Source organism: Desmodus rotundus, chromosome 6 (genome assembly GCF_022682495.2).
Source record: "Desmodus rotundus isolate HL8 chromosome 6, HLdesRot8A.1, whole genome shotgun sequence".
NCBI lineage: Eukaryota > Metazoa > Chordata > Mammalia > Chiroptera > Phyllostomidae > Desmodus > Desmodus rotundus.
Window position 1 is genome coordinate 115,512,229 of NC_071392.1, and position 13,890 is coordinate 115,526,118.

At 44.3% G+C, this 13,890-nt stretch overlaps 1 protein-coding gene across 4 annotated transcripts in view; it reads right to left on the reverse strand.

Moving 5' to 3' along the window:
• Window positions 1–12,685, reverse strand: part of CSNK2A1 (casein kinase 2 alpha 1) — a 50,247-nt gene extending 37,562 nt beyond the window's left edge. Inside the window, exon 1 of one of the 4 annotated variants that reach the window (XM_045194520.3) lies at window positions 12,588–12,685. The gene's annotated coding sequence lies outside the window, so the exon portion shown is untranslated. Of the gene's footprint in view, window positions 1–4,590; window positions 4,835–11,632; window positions 11,877–12,540 lie in introns of those variants that run through there. The other 3 variants (XM_024559154.4, XM_045194519.3, XM_045194521.3) reach the window with 3 other exon arrangements.
• Between the last annotated feature and the right edge of the window lie 1,205 nt (window positions 12,686–13,890).

Genomic DNA, 13,890 nt, shown 5'->3' on the forward strand with positions numbered 1-13,890 from the left:
TTTGGTTCACTCGGTCATCAGTTGGTAGACATTCAGGTTTCCACTTTCCGGCCATTATGAATAATGCGGCAGTGAGCATTTCTACACAAGTTTTTCAGTGTTTTGAGAAGTGAATCAGCTGTTAAGTTGGATTAGATGTTATAGTGTTTCATAATAGCCCTGGCTAATGGCTTAGTTGTAATAGGTGGCTTATTTGGTTGAAGCATCGTCTGGTGCACCAAAAGGGTTGCAGGTTCGATCCTCTGTCTGGGAGCATGTGGGAGACAACCGGTCAGTGTTTCTCTCTCTCCCTCCCCCTTTCACTTTCTCTAAAGTTAATGAGCATATCCTCAGGTAAGGATTTAAAAAAATGTTTTGTGATACTTATTTTTAAGTGTGACTTAGTAGCCAACACTAACCTCAGAGGAAGGCAGGTAGGTAACAATGATTTCGTGTTCCTGCACTGACAAAATCACTCTGACCTGCTGAGTTATGAGTACCCAACAATGGACTCTAAAACCCACCCACTGGAAACGAGACAGGTAAACCTGGGTAATTCTACTAATTTAGCTTACTGGTCCAATTCCTGTGGATATTTCAGTTAGCAATTCCTGCTCTACACTAAATATATAAACTTATATAAACTGACATGTTTAAAAAAGATAACTCAAAAAATGCAGGCAAAGAAAATGTTCAGTATTATCACAAGCAATGGCAAGTACATTTAAGTTCTGAATTGAAGACTATTTGTTCCTGACCTGGCTGGTGTGGCTCAGTGGATTGAGCACCAACCTGCAAACCAGAGAGGCTGGTTTGATGCCCAGTCAGGGCACGTGCCTGGGTTGTGGGCTGGGTCCCCAATGTGGGGTGCATGAAAGGCAACCACACATTGATGTTTCTCTCCCTCTTTCTCCCTTCCCTTCTGTCTAAAAATAAAATCTTAAAAAAAAAAAAAAAAAAAAAAAAGACTATTTGTTCCTGGGGGGGGGGGGGGGGGATAATGGGGGAAGGAAGGAGAACATGTACAAAGGGCCCATGGGCAATGGGGTGAGGATTGATTGTCTTTGGGAGCAGGCGTTGAACGGGGCAGGGGGGCAGGGGGGCAGGGGAGAGCAACGCGGCGGGGGGGGGGGGGGGGAATGGGGACAACTGTAACCGAGCAACAATAAAATAAATAAATAAATAAATAAGACTAATAAAAGACTATTAGTTCCTTGATTTAAGTTTCCATTAGGAACAGTTCACAGTATGTTGGGGTTTTGTTTCTTTGTTGTTGTTTTTTAAATTTTATTTATTTTTAGAGAGATGGGAAGGGAGGGAGAAAGAGAGGGAAAGAAACATTGATGCCTCTTGCACACCTCCAACTGGGGACCTGGCCCCTAAGCCACGCATGTGCCCTGACTGGGAATTGAACCAGTAACCCTTTGATTCGCAGGCTGGTGCTCACTCCACCGAGCCACAACAGCCAGAGCCACAATATGCTTTTTGTCAAGAAATACAGAACTGCCCTGACCCATGCAGCTCAGCTGGTTGGACATTGTCCAGCAAAGCAAAGGTCGCCAGTCTGATTCCTGGTCAGGGCACATGCCTGGGTTGCAGGTTCTGTCCCTGGTCAGGGAACCTACTAGAGGCAACCAGTTAGTGTTTCTCTCTCCCTTACCCTCTCTCTAAAAAGATAAATAAAAATTTTAAAATAAAAAAAAAGAAATACAGAACTAACAGTGGATTTACAAAAAACTTCTAATGGTCAAGACCCCTTCTCCGTACTCCCAACAGCAAGCACTCTTGGCTCACCTTTCCATCTGGCGCTGCCACTGCGCTGTTCACACACCCACCTCTAAACTAAACAAAGCTCTAAGGGTAGAAAACTATATCCTCAGGAGTCTGGACATGTAGAAGACGGCCCAGAAATACTTGTTGAAAGAATAATACTGTGGCAAATGATAAATCAGGCAAGTGTTACAGTATTAAAAGTAATAAAAAGAGGAAACTAGTATTTGAACAATGCAAATTATGACACTGAAAATGGAGTTCATCAATGAGATCAGAGGTCCATAAACCCCTTGTAAGTATATACCAAATAACATGTGCAGGTACATTTTTTTTTGAAGACAACGTCTATGGCTTTTATTATAGGCTCAGAGGAATCTGTAAACCCCAGCAGAATTAAGAATCAGTGAGTCAGACAAAAGGAAATGAACATTTTTAACATTGTAAAACATCCATTTTAAAAGGTTAACTTGTTAATTTACACAAATATTAAACAATTACGTTTCTTAAACTAAGTATACCCTATTCCTTCCTGAGGGAAGAGAATAACACAATGTATCTTAGGCTTCAATTTATGTCCCAGCATGAGCCCCAAGCTTGATGAATGATTAACAACATGTCTGTTTCAGTCAGTCATGTGAGGACATGAAGTTTACACAAGGGAACTTTATTTTTGCTTCACATTACTGCTTAAAAAATAAGAACTGGAATTTCTTCATAAGTGTCCTAACAAATCATTTAGTGCCTTACATTTTTAAGTATATCCCTTGAAATATATATGAAAAGAGAATTTCTTAAGGGTCAGAGAGATACTTAAAAAGGGTCTTTTCTGAACCTAAAGCCAAGATTTTAAGATTGGTGGCCTCTTGAATCTTAAAACTGTTAAGATATCGTTACTGAACTTTTTAAATTAGTGCTCACAGCCTTTTAAAGACTCAAAACACAAGAGAAAATGATATTTGTATAGCACACTGGGAAAAAGATGAAGCCTTTCAGAGCTAAGGTCACGGACTCGGCTGCCCTGTGCCCGCCCCGCCGCAGATGGCCAGCGGAGTGGCAGGACCAGAATCTCCACACACCCGTAACTCCTGATACACACTCACTGAAAACTTCTGGCTTAAATGACTTACGGAGATCATGAGATAAATAGCCAAAATAGACACGGGTTGAGAAAACTATGTCATAGCTCCCCTTATTTCAAGAGCTATGCAATCATCTTTGCGCCTTTCACGTTTAATCCAGGTATGACACGCTAAAGAGCTACTGTCTCTTCTGGGAGAGCATGTATTTGGAAGTCTTTGGAACAAAAGCCCCAAAATGACAAACACAAACTAAACCTTTTAACCCTAACTTGGAAGAAGAATGAGCCCAAAGAAATGAAATTATCTACCCCTCGCTCCCCCTTATGATTCTCCTTTCCTGCCTCAACTTAAGGTGGTAAACATGGCCAAGATCATTCTTTCTCATCTATCAGACTACTGCCAAAAAGGTTGTGGTGGTGGTGTTTTTTAAGTAGGAGAAAATTATACAGGTAAAAATGGTTAACAAGTGGCTCCTTGACAGTTTCCCTAACCCATTCTGACCTTCAAATCCCAAGACTCTAAGTGCACACTGAGTAAGCAAGAAAACAATCTGTTCAAAGCCAACAATATTTTTTTTTTCTGGTCCTGCTAAGAGCTGAATTCAGAACGTAAACATTCACAGTTAACACCTGACAACTCATTAAGCTACTGCGCGCTTAAACTTGCAGGATATTTAAGACATTATAATTTTAACATATCACTCACTGAGCATTCTGTTTTTATTCCCATTGACAAAATTGACAACATTGTTATTTTAAAAGGCAAAACACTCAAGCATTTCCATAAAACAAACCAGCATGTACGGAGTAACAACAAAACAAAACAAAAACATTTGGACCCTCTGTGTGAATTTTATTTCTCCACCTTTAAATCAGAAAAGGAATCCAAGTTCCAATTTACATGAATAATATAGCAACAGTGGGAGGTCTTCTAATGAAGGGAAGCACTGTACAAAACCCCAAGCAGTCTGATATGAATTAATGCAGTTCTACCTCAAACAGCTGGCAGAAGTCTGAGTCCAGCACTATCTCCAATAATACAGAATATAATGAATGACGGGTAAAGATGTCATTGTATCTATTTTTACCAGGCAACATAGGAAAATAAAGTCACAATCTGACACTTTATTCCACTGACCACAATTCTTTAGAAGCAAAATAGAAAACTTCAGTTGAGACCTAAAGTAATCTAAAGGATAATCCAGCATTTACATATGTAATAATTACTGCTATCATTTGAACGCCTCTAATAAGCCAGGCCTGTTATGAGATGCACTCTCATTTTAGAAATAAACATGTCTTGAAGTTAAATGACCTACTAAGTCACAGGATTACTAAGCGGGTAGGTCCAGATCTGAACCCAACTCTGGAATTCAAACCTAAATAGATTATTTTCACCAATTCAGCTCTCCCTAATTTTGCACACTGATTCGGTAACAGCCTATCATAAATACAATGAAATGGGTTGATTTAAATGCGGAGGCAAGATGAGAAGGATGGAGCATGTGAGTTTCAACACTCAGAAGTCTTCATTATTCTCTTCATTTTGAGGCCACTATGGTATAAAAATCAGGTTTTAAATGATGGAAGAAAAAAGCTGCAAGGCAGATGGCTACTTGTATTCATGCTATATAATGAGTCATAAACACACAGAACACGTTAACCACTTTAAATTACTGATAAAGACAGGTTCCCTCCCTACCTAAGAAGTGTATGATTTAAGAATACAGAACAAACAAGAAAGCAAATTAATACATTACCTAGCAGAACAGGACATACAGATGATGTCAATGCGGATAAAGTTCTTCAAACACATCCCTAACAGACAAATGCACGAGTAGTTCCCAAACTGCAACCAAAGAACCGCCAAGAAACAAGACCTGAGTCAGGTTCACAAGACTGCAGGTGAGCACACTCTGAACATCCCCCAAATCTGAGATGGGATTCACTTCTCTGTCTAGAAGCACGAGAACCCAGTATTCATGAAGCCCAGACAGCCGCCCCGGTAATTTGCACGTGCATGCGCGACCTGAGGCATCCACACTGGGCTCGAGTTACACAATGACCCACCCCTGAACAGCAGCAGTTCAGGACCTCACCCCACCAGCAGGCCACACCAGGAACAGGAAGTACAGGTCAAAAGGCCTCATTAAAAAATAAGAACTCCTGGCAGCAGAAAACGAAAATAAAAAAGAGCGGCAGCACTGACAATGGACACACTGTCTTTACTGGCAGGAAAGGCTAAGAACTCACATTGGTCAGGTACTCAGCAGTTCATACCTTGTCTCCCTAAGCCCTCGCAGTAACCCTGAGACACAGTATCTGCTGCTCTCGTTATCAATCCTCACATGTGAGGGTTAATAACTAAGTACTACTAACCCCCATTTTACAGGTTAATAATTAAGTTGTGCAAGGTAGTTATCTCAATTGTTTAAGATGACAAAAATCTAGGCTTGAGAGACATTAAGTAACGGTCCCCAAACTTGGTCTGCCTCACTCCAAAGCTGGTGTTCTTTCCGACAATTCTGTTGCCCCCGCATGCCAAGCAATGTCAGTTGAAGAATTCTATTAAGAATGAGAAATTCTCAACTCCCCGCCCCCAATTTCTGTAGTTTCAGAAACTATAGCTGAGATACAAAACCAACAGGAGTTTTCATTCATAGGAAAACATCTCAGAACACTACTAAGTTGTGGAACGATATAGGCATTATTACGAAATGTCCTCAGCTGTAAACTCGAGGACAGGGACAATCTAGAGCCCCTCAGCACAGCCCCTATCTGGAATGCAGCAGGCACTGAGGGAGGGAGGGTCTGCTGAATGAGTAACATCTTTTGTCTAGTTATAAACTGAATAGCCCAAAATGGCTATTTTGTACTCTGTAATACGACATGATTCATTTCTTTAGGAAAATAATTTATCAATTTGTTTTTCAACAGGTTTGCTTTCTTAAATTTTGTAGAATGTAAATGAGGTAACTAAATTGAGAAATGCCCATTAATGCATCATTGGTAACTGCAGAAAATTTCAAGTGCTCACCTTTCCACACAGATTAATTTAAAAAACAAAGTCTTTACCCGAGGATATGCTTATTGATTTGGGGGGTGGGGGGAGGTAGAGAGAGAGAAGGGAGGGGAGGGGTGAGAGACAGACAGACAGACGGACATCAATTTGAGAGGGAAACACCCAGGACATGCCCCAATTGGTGATCGAACCCATAACCTTTTTGGTGTACAGAGATGATGCTCCAGCCAACTGAGCCACCCTGCCAGGGCCCAAGCAGATTAAACTGTTTCAGCTAACAAAAAAACTGTTAGAAAAATCCACAAGACCAAAAAGTGTAAAGAGAAGAAAAAAAGCGGCCAATGTAAAGGTATTCAAGATGTGACACATCTAAAATTATGGAAGATTATTCTAAGTATACCCTGGTATTTAACCCTAAAACCCTCCCTTCAGATAACACAGTATTCTCTATGCAAGAAAACACTATCATCACTAATGTAAAAAAAGCTTGCCCACCATAGCAACTGTTGCTAAGTAGGTGTCTTATGTCTAAGACACAGAATTTGTAGAAACCAGTGAAATGCCACTCCTAGAACGATGCTGTGAATTCATTCACCTTAAACTTTTAAAAAGACTCAATCCTTGATCACTACAATGTGAAAAAAAAAGTTTGGTAACTAAGTCTGCTGATATCTACGCTGGAGCATACCAAATATTTAGGAAAAACTGCCAATTGTCTCTAACCCAATGTAAATATATCCTTTGTTCCAATGACAGCAGTTCCTTAATAATCCTAGAGGAATTTCTTCATTTGAAAAGCTAGCTGGCCTAGATTTCTCTATTAAGAAACAATGAAATGATATACTACTTTTAAAATCATCCATCTTATGAGTTCAAAGAAATTTAGGTGTGTGAACAAACTAATATTCTTGTGAAACGAACTTGGCCCTGTGATAGACCAGGGATCAAATCCAGTTTCTCATTTTAAAACAAGTATCACAAGCATTATTACCTTAAAACGCTAAGCCATTACCTAATCCAATGCCAAATCATGCCAGTTCTTAATTTCTGAACTTATACAAATTGTACTGTGATATTTATGCAAAAGTCATATAGTTGTCAAAACAATAATCATATGTAACAGTTAACATCTTTGGGGCACTCACTCTGTTAAGTACTGTGCTATATGTGTTACATGCATTATCTTGATACAATTACCCCATGAGGAAACTGAGGCAGAGAGAGACAACCTGTATAAGGTAAAATCTAGAAAAAGGACAAGGCAAGGAGTGGTACACAGGGATATATAGTAAGGCCTCACTTAATGTCGCCTCTAAGTTACAACTTTAAGTGAAACGACATACATGGAAACCCAATTTTGCCCTGGCCAGGCAGCTCAGTTGGATAGAGCGTCGTTACGTACACCAGAAGCTCGTGACTTTGATTCCGGTCAGGGCCAGTATGGGAGGCAACCAATTGATGTCAATCTCCCTTCCTCTCTCTAAAATCAATAAACATATCCTCAAGTGAGGATTAAAAAAAAAAAAGGAAACCCAATTTTACCACAGGCTAATTGTTTTAAACAAGAATCAAGTTCCAATGGCATCTCACCAACCTTCTAACGAAAGGACGTTATTCCAGGACTTGCTGTAGTTCAAAAGTCATCAATCTCCATTGCCTGGACCAGGATTCTAGGCCAGCTCTACGGCTGAGATACTTGGTTGAGCCACTTAACCTTCATGGGACCCAATTTCCTTTTTTCTAAACCCAAAAGTCCAACAATAATCTCAAGTCTTTCATACCCTAAAATGCTCTAATTCTGTAGTCAGGTAACTAATTAAAAAAGAAACGGTCTCATTTTCTCCATCGCTGAAGTCTCCCTCAGTAAAGTTGAGAGTCTACATTTTATGAGTCTAATTCAATAGGCTGAAGAACAAAAAACAGTATTTTTTCGTAAAAGCTAGAGAACTCTCTGCAATTATGATCTCCAAATCTGACTCTTAACCTCCAATGACAATGACCGGGAGAAAAGACCTTACAACACCTTGGGTTGGGATGGGAGAGTGAGAGAACAGACACTGTGTGTACTGGTGGTTACAAATTCATACAAACAACCACCCATTTCTATCTCCTCGGAAAAAACCCCAGGAAATCAATCTTTAAACGGTTGTCATAAACTCCTTGCCTTATTCAGCCAATAAAAATTAATGAAGAGCCCTGGCTGGTGTGGCTCAGTGGGTTAAGCGTCGGCCTGCAAACCCAAGGGTTGCTGGTTCAATTCTCAGTCAGGGCACACGCCTGGGTATCAGACAAGGTCCCCAGTTGGGGGCACGAGAGGCAACCACACATTGACGTTTCTTTCCCTCTCTCTAAAAATAAATAAATAAAATCTTTTACCCAACGTTTATTATAGACACGGAAGAATCATCAATTCATAGAGGCCCTACTAAAATGGCCTGTAGCTCTGGAACTACATTCTACTAAGCTGGTCACCTGGCCCCTTCAAATGGCAAGTAAGGACAGTAACAGCATATTTAAACATTAAGGAAGAGGTGGAAGTTCCACTCAACCCCATTATTCTGCAAAGTCTTCCAGGGCCAAATCACTTTACAGAATAATCTTTGCCTCCTTTGTTCTCCAGAAAATAATCTCCCAAAGATTCTTAAATAAAATCAGCAAAACCTTTCTATTAGTTCTCTATTGTTGTTATAACAAGTTACCAGAAACAATACAAACTTATTATCTCACAGTTTCTACAGGTCAGAAGTTAGGTGACCTTGGGTGGGTGGGTCCTCTACGTAGGGTTTTGCAAGGCCCCAAATCAAGGTGTCCAAGGGGCTACATTCCTTGCTGGAAACTGGGAGAAATCTGTTTCCAAGCTTATTCTGATCAGCAACTGAATTTAGTTCCTTTCTGTCACAGGACTGATGTCCCCATTTCCTTGCCGGTTGTCCTCACACATTTCTCCTTATGCTTTCCACGTGGCCCCTGCAGTAATGGCAGGCTGAGTGCCTCTCATGCTTCAAATCTGATTCCGGCTGGGGAACACTCTCTGCTTTCCCGTGATTAGACTGGCCCACCCAGAAAACCCAGGATGATCTGCAACAGAATAATTTCCTATCTGCAAAGTCCCTCTGCCACATGATGTTAATATAATTTAGATTGCAGGGATGAGGGTATGGACATCTTTTGGGGGTGGGAGGTGTCATTTTCCTACCACACCCACCCTCTGGCCTCCCGACTAAAGCTCATCAAGTTGAAAGTCCCAAATATCATCTAAATCAGGTGAGGATGGGGCTCTGACTATACTACAGGCATAAATAACACCCCCTCTTTTTATTACAAAATCACAAGCATGTAATTCTGTAACATACCAATATCACACTCAAACACACCATATGACATTTCAGGCGAAACGTTCAAATTAAAACTATAGATTATTACACCTCTATTACCCTGCCAACCACACTCAAGCAGGTGTTACTTCTGCCAGACCCTGTAGGTCAACTACAATCCCTGTGGGTCAGGCACAGAGCAGTGTTACAGACATTCCAGTCCACACAGAAAATATAAGAGAGACAGATCCATGGTTCCAAAGCAGTTCCGAAACCCGGGCAAAACCCTCAGTGGTATCCAGCTCTAACTCTCTGGGCCCTTAGTTCCACCCCCGCCCCCACTGCCCCCAAAAAGCAGCAGTTACACCTGAGTAGTTTTCCCAGCCTGCTTCCTGCCAGAACTTAGGGGATTCACAGCCCTCTTTAACTTGCTACTGTTTCTTTCAATCCAAGCTGTCATCGTTGCTGCCAGTACAAACCCTCAAGAACCCAGAAGGCTTTACATGGATTTCCGAGGAGTTCACTCCATGAGTCAGACTCACATCCACAAACCAACCAGGGTGCAACTTCGAGACTTTGCTTGGAAATCTCCTCAGCCAAATATCCACGTTTATCACTTACTTTCTCTTCCATGTGACTACAGGACACAATTCTAAGCTTCTTTGCCACTTTGTAACAAGGATCCTTTATGCTCCAGTCCCCAACACATACCCCACTTCTACCTGAGCCCTCACTAGCAGAGGCACTAACATCCATGTTGCTGGTAACCATCTGTTGTTCTAAGCCTTTTCTATCACACTCAACAACTTTCTGACCTCCACTGTCACGTCCACATTTTTAGGTAATAGTACCCCACTCCTGGTACCAAAATCTATACTAGTGTTCTATTGCTGCCATAACAAATTACCACAAACATAATGACTTAAAACAACAGAAATTTATCTCAGTTTCTCTATGTCAGAAGTTGGGTGAACTTGGCTATGTCTCCTGCTTACGGTCTCACGAGGCCAAAATCAAGATGTACTCCTTGCTGGAAACTCTAGGGAAGACTCCATTTCCAAGCTCATTCAGGCTGTCGGCCAAATTAAGTTCCTTGTGGCTGTAGGACTGAGGTCTCCATTTCCTTGCTGGCTGTCAGCAGGGCTGGTCTTTGCTAGTAGAGGCCACCCACCTTCCTTCTCCTGGTTTCCATGTGGCCCCTTCTAGCAAGAGCAAATGGAGTCCCTCTCACGATTCAGATCTCTCTGATTTCCCTTATGCCCCCTCTCTTAACTCCTGGCCAGTTAAGGGCTCATGTGATTAGACTGGACCTGCCTGTAAAATCCAGGACAATCTTCCTATCTTAAAGATTCTTAACCTTAATTACATCTACCAAGTCCCTTTTACCCTGTTATGTAAAGATTCTGGGATTAGAGTAGGAACGTCTTTTCCAGCAGGGGAGGGAGGGCATTCTGCCTACTACAAACCCAAACCATGGGTAAGGCTTTACACTCAGCTCCTAAAGAAAAATCTTCCTCTCATCCAAAGAGTATGTAAAGTAAAGAAAGATGCGCGCTCAGAGAGAGAGACAACAGTGAAATCAAGGACTCACCCTGAAGAGAATGGCTAGGGGACAGGAGAGCTTAAACATACACTGTGGAGAAGAAGCTGCCACTTGTTTCATCCTCAAAGAGCAAGGCAATTCATCAATCCACTAGGCAGAAAGTAACCCAGTGCACCCCGCTAATTGCACTCTTCTCTTCTCTACTGTATTCTTGAGGACACAAGAGGGTCACAGCTAGAAATGAGTTGCCCCAAGGTAACCTAACTTTGTAAGCATTCTAAGCAAACTTCCAAACCTTTCCTTCCTTACTCAAGTCAGACACCGTCCACCAACAGAAACGCAACTCACCTATTTCAAAGTCACAAAAGGACAAACCTATTCAGGTAAAACTGCAGGTGGACTTTTTTAAATGACGAGGGAGAACTAGTATTGGTCCTGATCTTTCAGTCCAAGGTCCACCAAGCCAGTTAACCCACAAGACAATGAAACAAAAACACTGCAACAACTACACAGATAACACTGGGAGGCGTTACCTACTGTCAGATTCTTGACTATAAATTTCACTTAGAACGGGGCGACCCCAAATATACCAGCTAGTCCCTCTCCACACGCGTTACAGTAACGTCTACCGAGCACTTACTACCTGCCAAGCACTCGACACGCCTACAAGCACGCCTCACCATTACAATTTAGAGCGCACTATCGCACCCAGTATACGAACAGGAAAACTGAGGCTCACAGAGGTTAGGTCGCACGACTGCGTAGCAGCAGCACAGATATCTGAGAACCCAGGCAGTCTGGTTATTTACCACCGGGCCTACACTGTAACCCCTTAGATGGAAGGGGGGGTCTCCCGACTTTTAGAAAAAACTCCCCCCTCTAGCTCTCTTTTCATTTCCTCTCCCCACACACCCTTCTCATACCCTTTAGCAGTTGAAAGATAATCGAGTCTTCTCAAATTAATCTGCCACCTCCTTTTCAGCACTAATGCCTTCCCACAATAGCAACGGCCAAGAAGCAACTTCTGACCCTGACTTTGCTTCCCAAAAACAAACTACAGAAGCTCCACCCATCACCTGCCTCGGCTAAAAATGTTCCAACGCCGGGGGTGGAGGGGGGGCGGGGAAACGAAATAAAAGTCCTCCTCTTTCGAAAGGTCACTAATATGTACACTCTGAGCCAGTCTTTAATTGTACCTGTCTCTCCTCTTCCACCCAGTCTCCCAACTACCGCTCCACTCCAACTCCAACCCCGTCTACCCCACTTCGTCGCTCCCTCCTCCTTTCTCCTCCGCGACCTCGCCCTGAGTTCCCTCCACCTTGCAGCCCGGTCAGCAGGTGGGAAGCCCAGCCTCGCCCACTGGGACCCTTGCAAGGCCCCCACTCCAGCTGCGAGGCTCCCAGGGAGGGCTCACCCCACCCTACCCAGCAGGCACCACTCCCGTCGGAACCGGCCCCCAGCATCCCCTGCAGCCCCACCCCTTAAGCTTCCTCCCCCCTCTGGCGACCCCCTCCTCCAAGTTGCCCCCTAGTCCCCGCCCCAATGCAGCCCTCTTCTCCCTAATAAGCTGGACTCCCGAGACCTAGTTCCCACCCTCACATCAGCATCTGTCCCCAAGTCCCGCTCCCCGCCCTGAGTCCGGGGGGCGGGTGGCCCCGGGCCTCCCGATGGGTTGCAGGCGCCTCCGCTGGTGTGTGTGTAGGGGGGGGGCAGGGGAGGGCGAAAGGCCGCTCGGGAGTCTGCTGGAAGCTCCAGGGGCGGTCGCGCCCGGTTGCCCTTCCTGGGCCAATCCCCACCCCCCAACGGGCTCGCCGGGCGGCTCCCAGGGTACCTGTGGTGCAAGCGGCAGCGGCAGCGGCCGCTCTCCCCTCTACTCACACAGACAATATGGCGGCGGCGGAGGAGGAGACACACGGCTCGGCCGCCAGCCGCAGGGACCAGATCGAGGCTGCAGCCGCCGCTGACGGAAGCGGAAACATCCACCTACCCGCAGGCGGGGCGGGACTACTTCGGGCTCCGCCCCTAGCGGAATCTCGCTGAAAGCGGCCATGCTGGAATGTGCTATTGTAGCGCTGGGTCCACTTCCGGACTAGGGCGAAAATTGGAAGGTATTCTCCGCCTAAAGCATAATAAGGAGACTTGCAATAATTGAGAAGGTTTTATTTCAGTGTCTTTAAGGACCTACGAGACCGTGAACGCCAATCTCCCCCTAAGTGTGCAATTGGTTTGACCCAAGCTAAGATGGCGGTCCCTAGGTTTCCCGCACTTCACCTAGCTGACGAGTCCCATCAATCTACGAGCCGGCCCGCCTTTCTTGAAAGGAAGCATGCGCGACCTGCAGAGCTGTAGAGCGAAGCATCTTGGGAGTTGGAGTCTCCTGCTCGGACCCCTAGTCCAGGATTAGGGTTCCAGCTGCACATTTTTGTCTGCTCAAACTTCGAGTTCAGAGCAAGGGAATGAAAGTTGGACCCCGGCAGTGGTGTGGCACAGGAGTCTAGGAGGTGACGATACTAGCCTTCTAGAGACTGAGACCCAACCCTGTGTCCCACAGGAGACCTATCTAAGAGCTTCTCATCCAGAATAGCGTTTTCACCCTTCGGTCTGCCCCCACCCCCGTTCTTGCCCGGGCTACATCCCCAGAGCAGCCATAGGGCACTTTCTACCGTGCAAACCCGATCGTGGCGACTTCTCGGTTAAAAATCTCCCAAGATTCTCCTTTGTACACCAAAGGTAGCAAATCTCTCCTCTTGACATCCAAGTATCTACATCATTTGGACACCCCCTCCCCACTTCCATTTCTGTCCGCCCCCTCTCAAATTCCTGATGCTCCCACCCATTAAAACTCCAAATTATTCCTGGAATTTATCCGTGTTGCCTCCCTCCCTTCTCACTAGCAGTTCCTTCTGGTGCTGTTACTTCCTGCGTTGGATAACTTAACAAAAGTCCATCCAAATAATTTAAGGGTCCTTCCCTCTGAGGATCTTCCCCGAGCTCCCCTAGACCGAGGCACCATCATTCAGCAGCCTGGCTGGTCCCTAGCTTGCCTCCTCCATTAGACTGTGAGCCCCCAGTGGACTGGGCTGGGTCCGATGATCACCCTGTCCCCTGCAGCCTCTGCTAAAGCTGGTGTATATGTAAGTGTTACTGAGAGGGTTCAAGAATTAGCCTCACCTCTGATGGG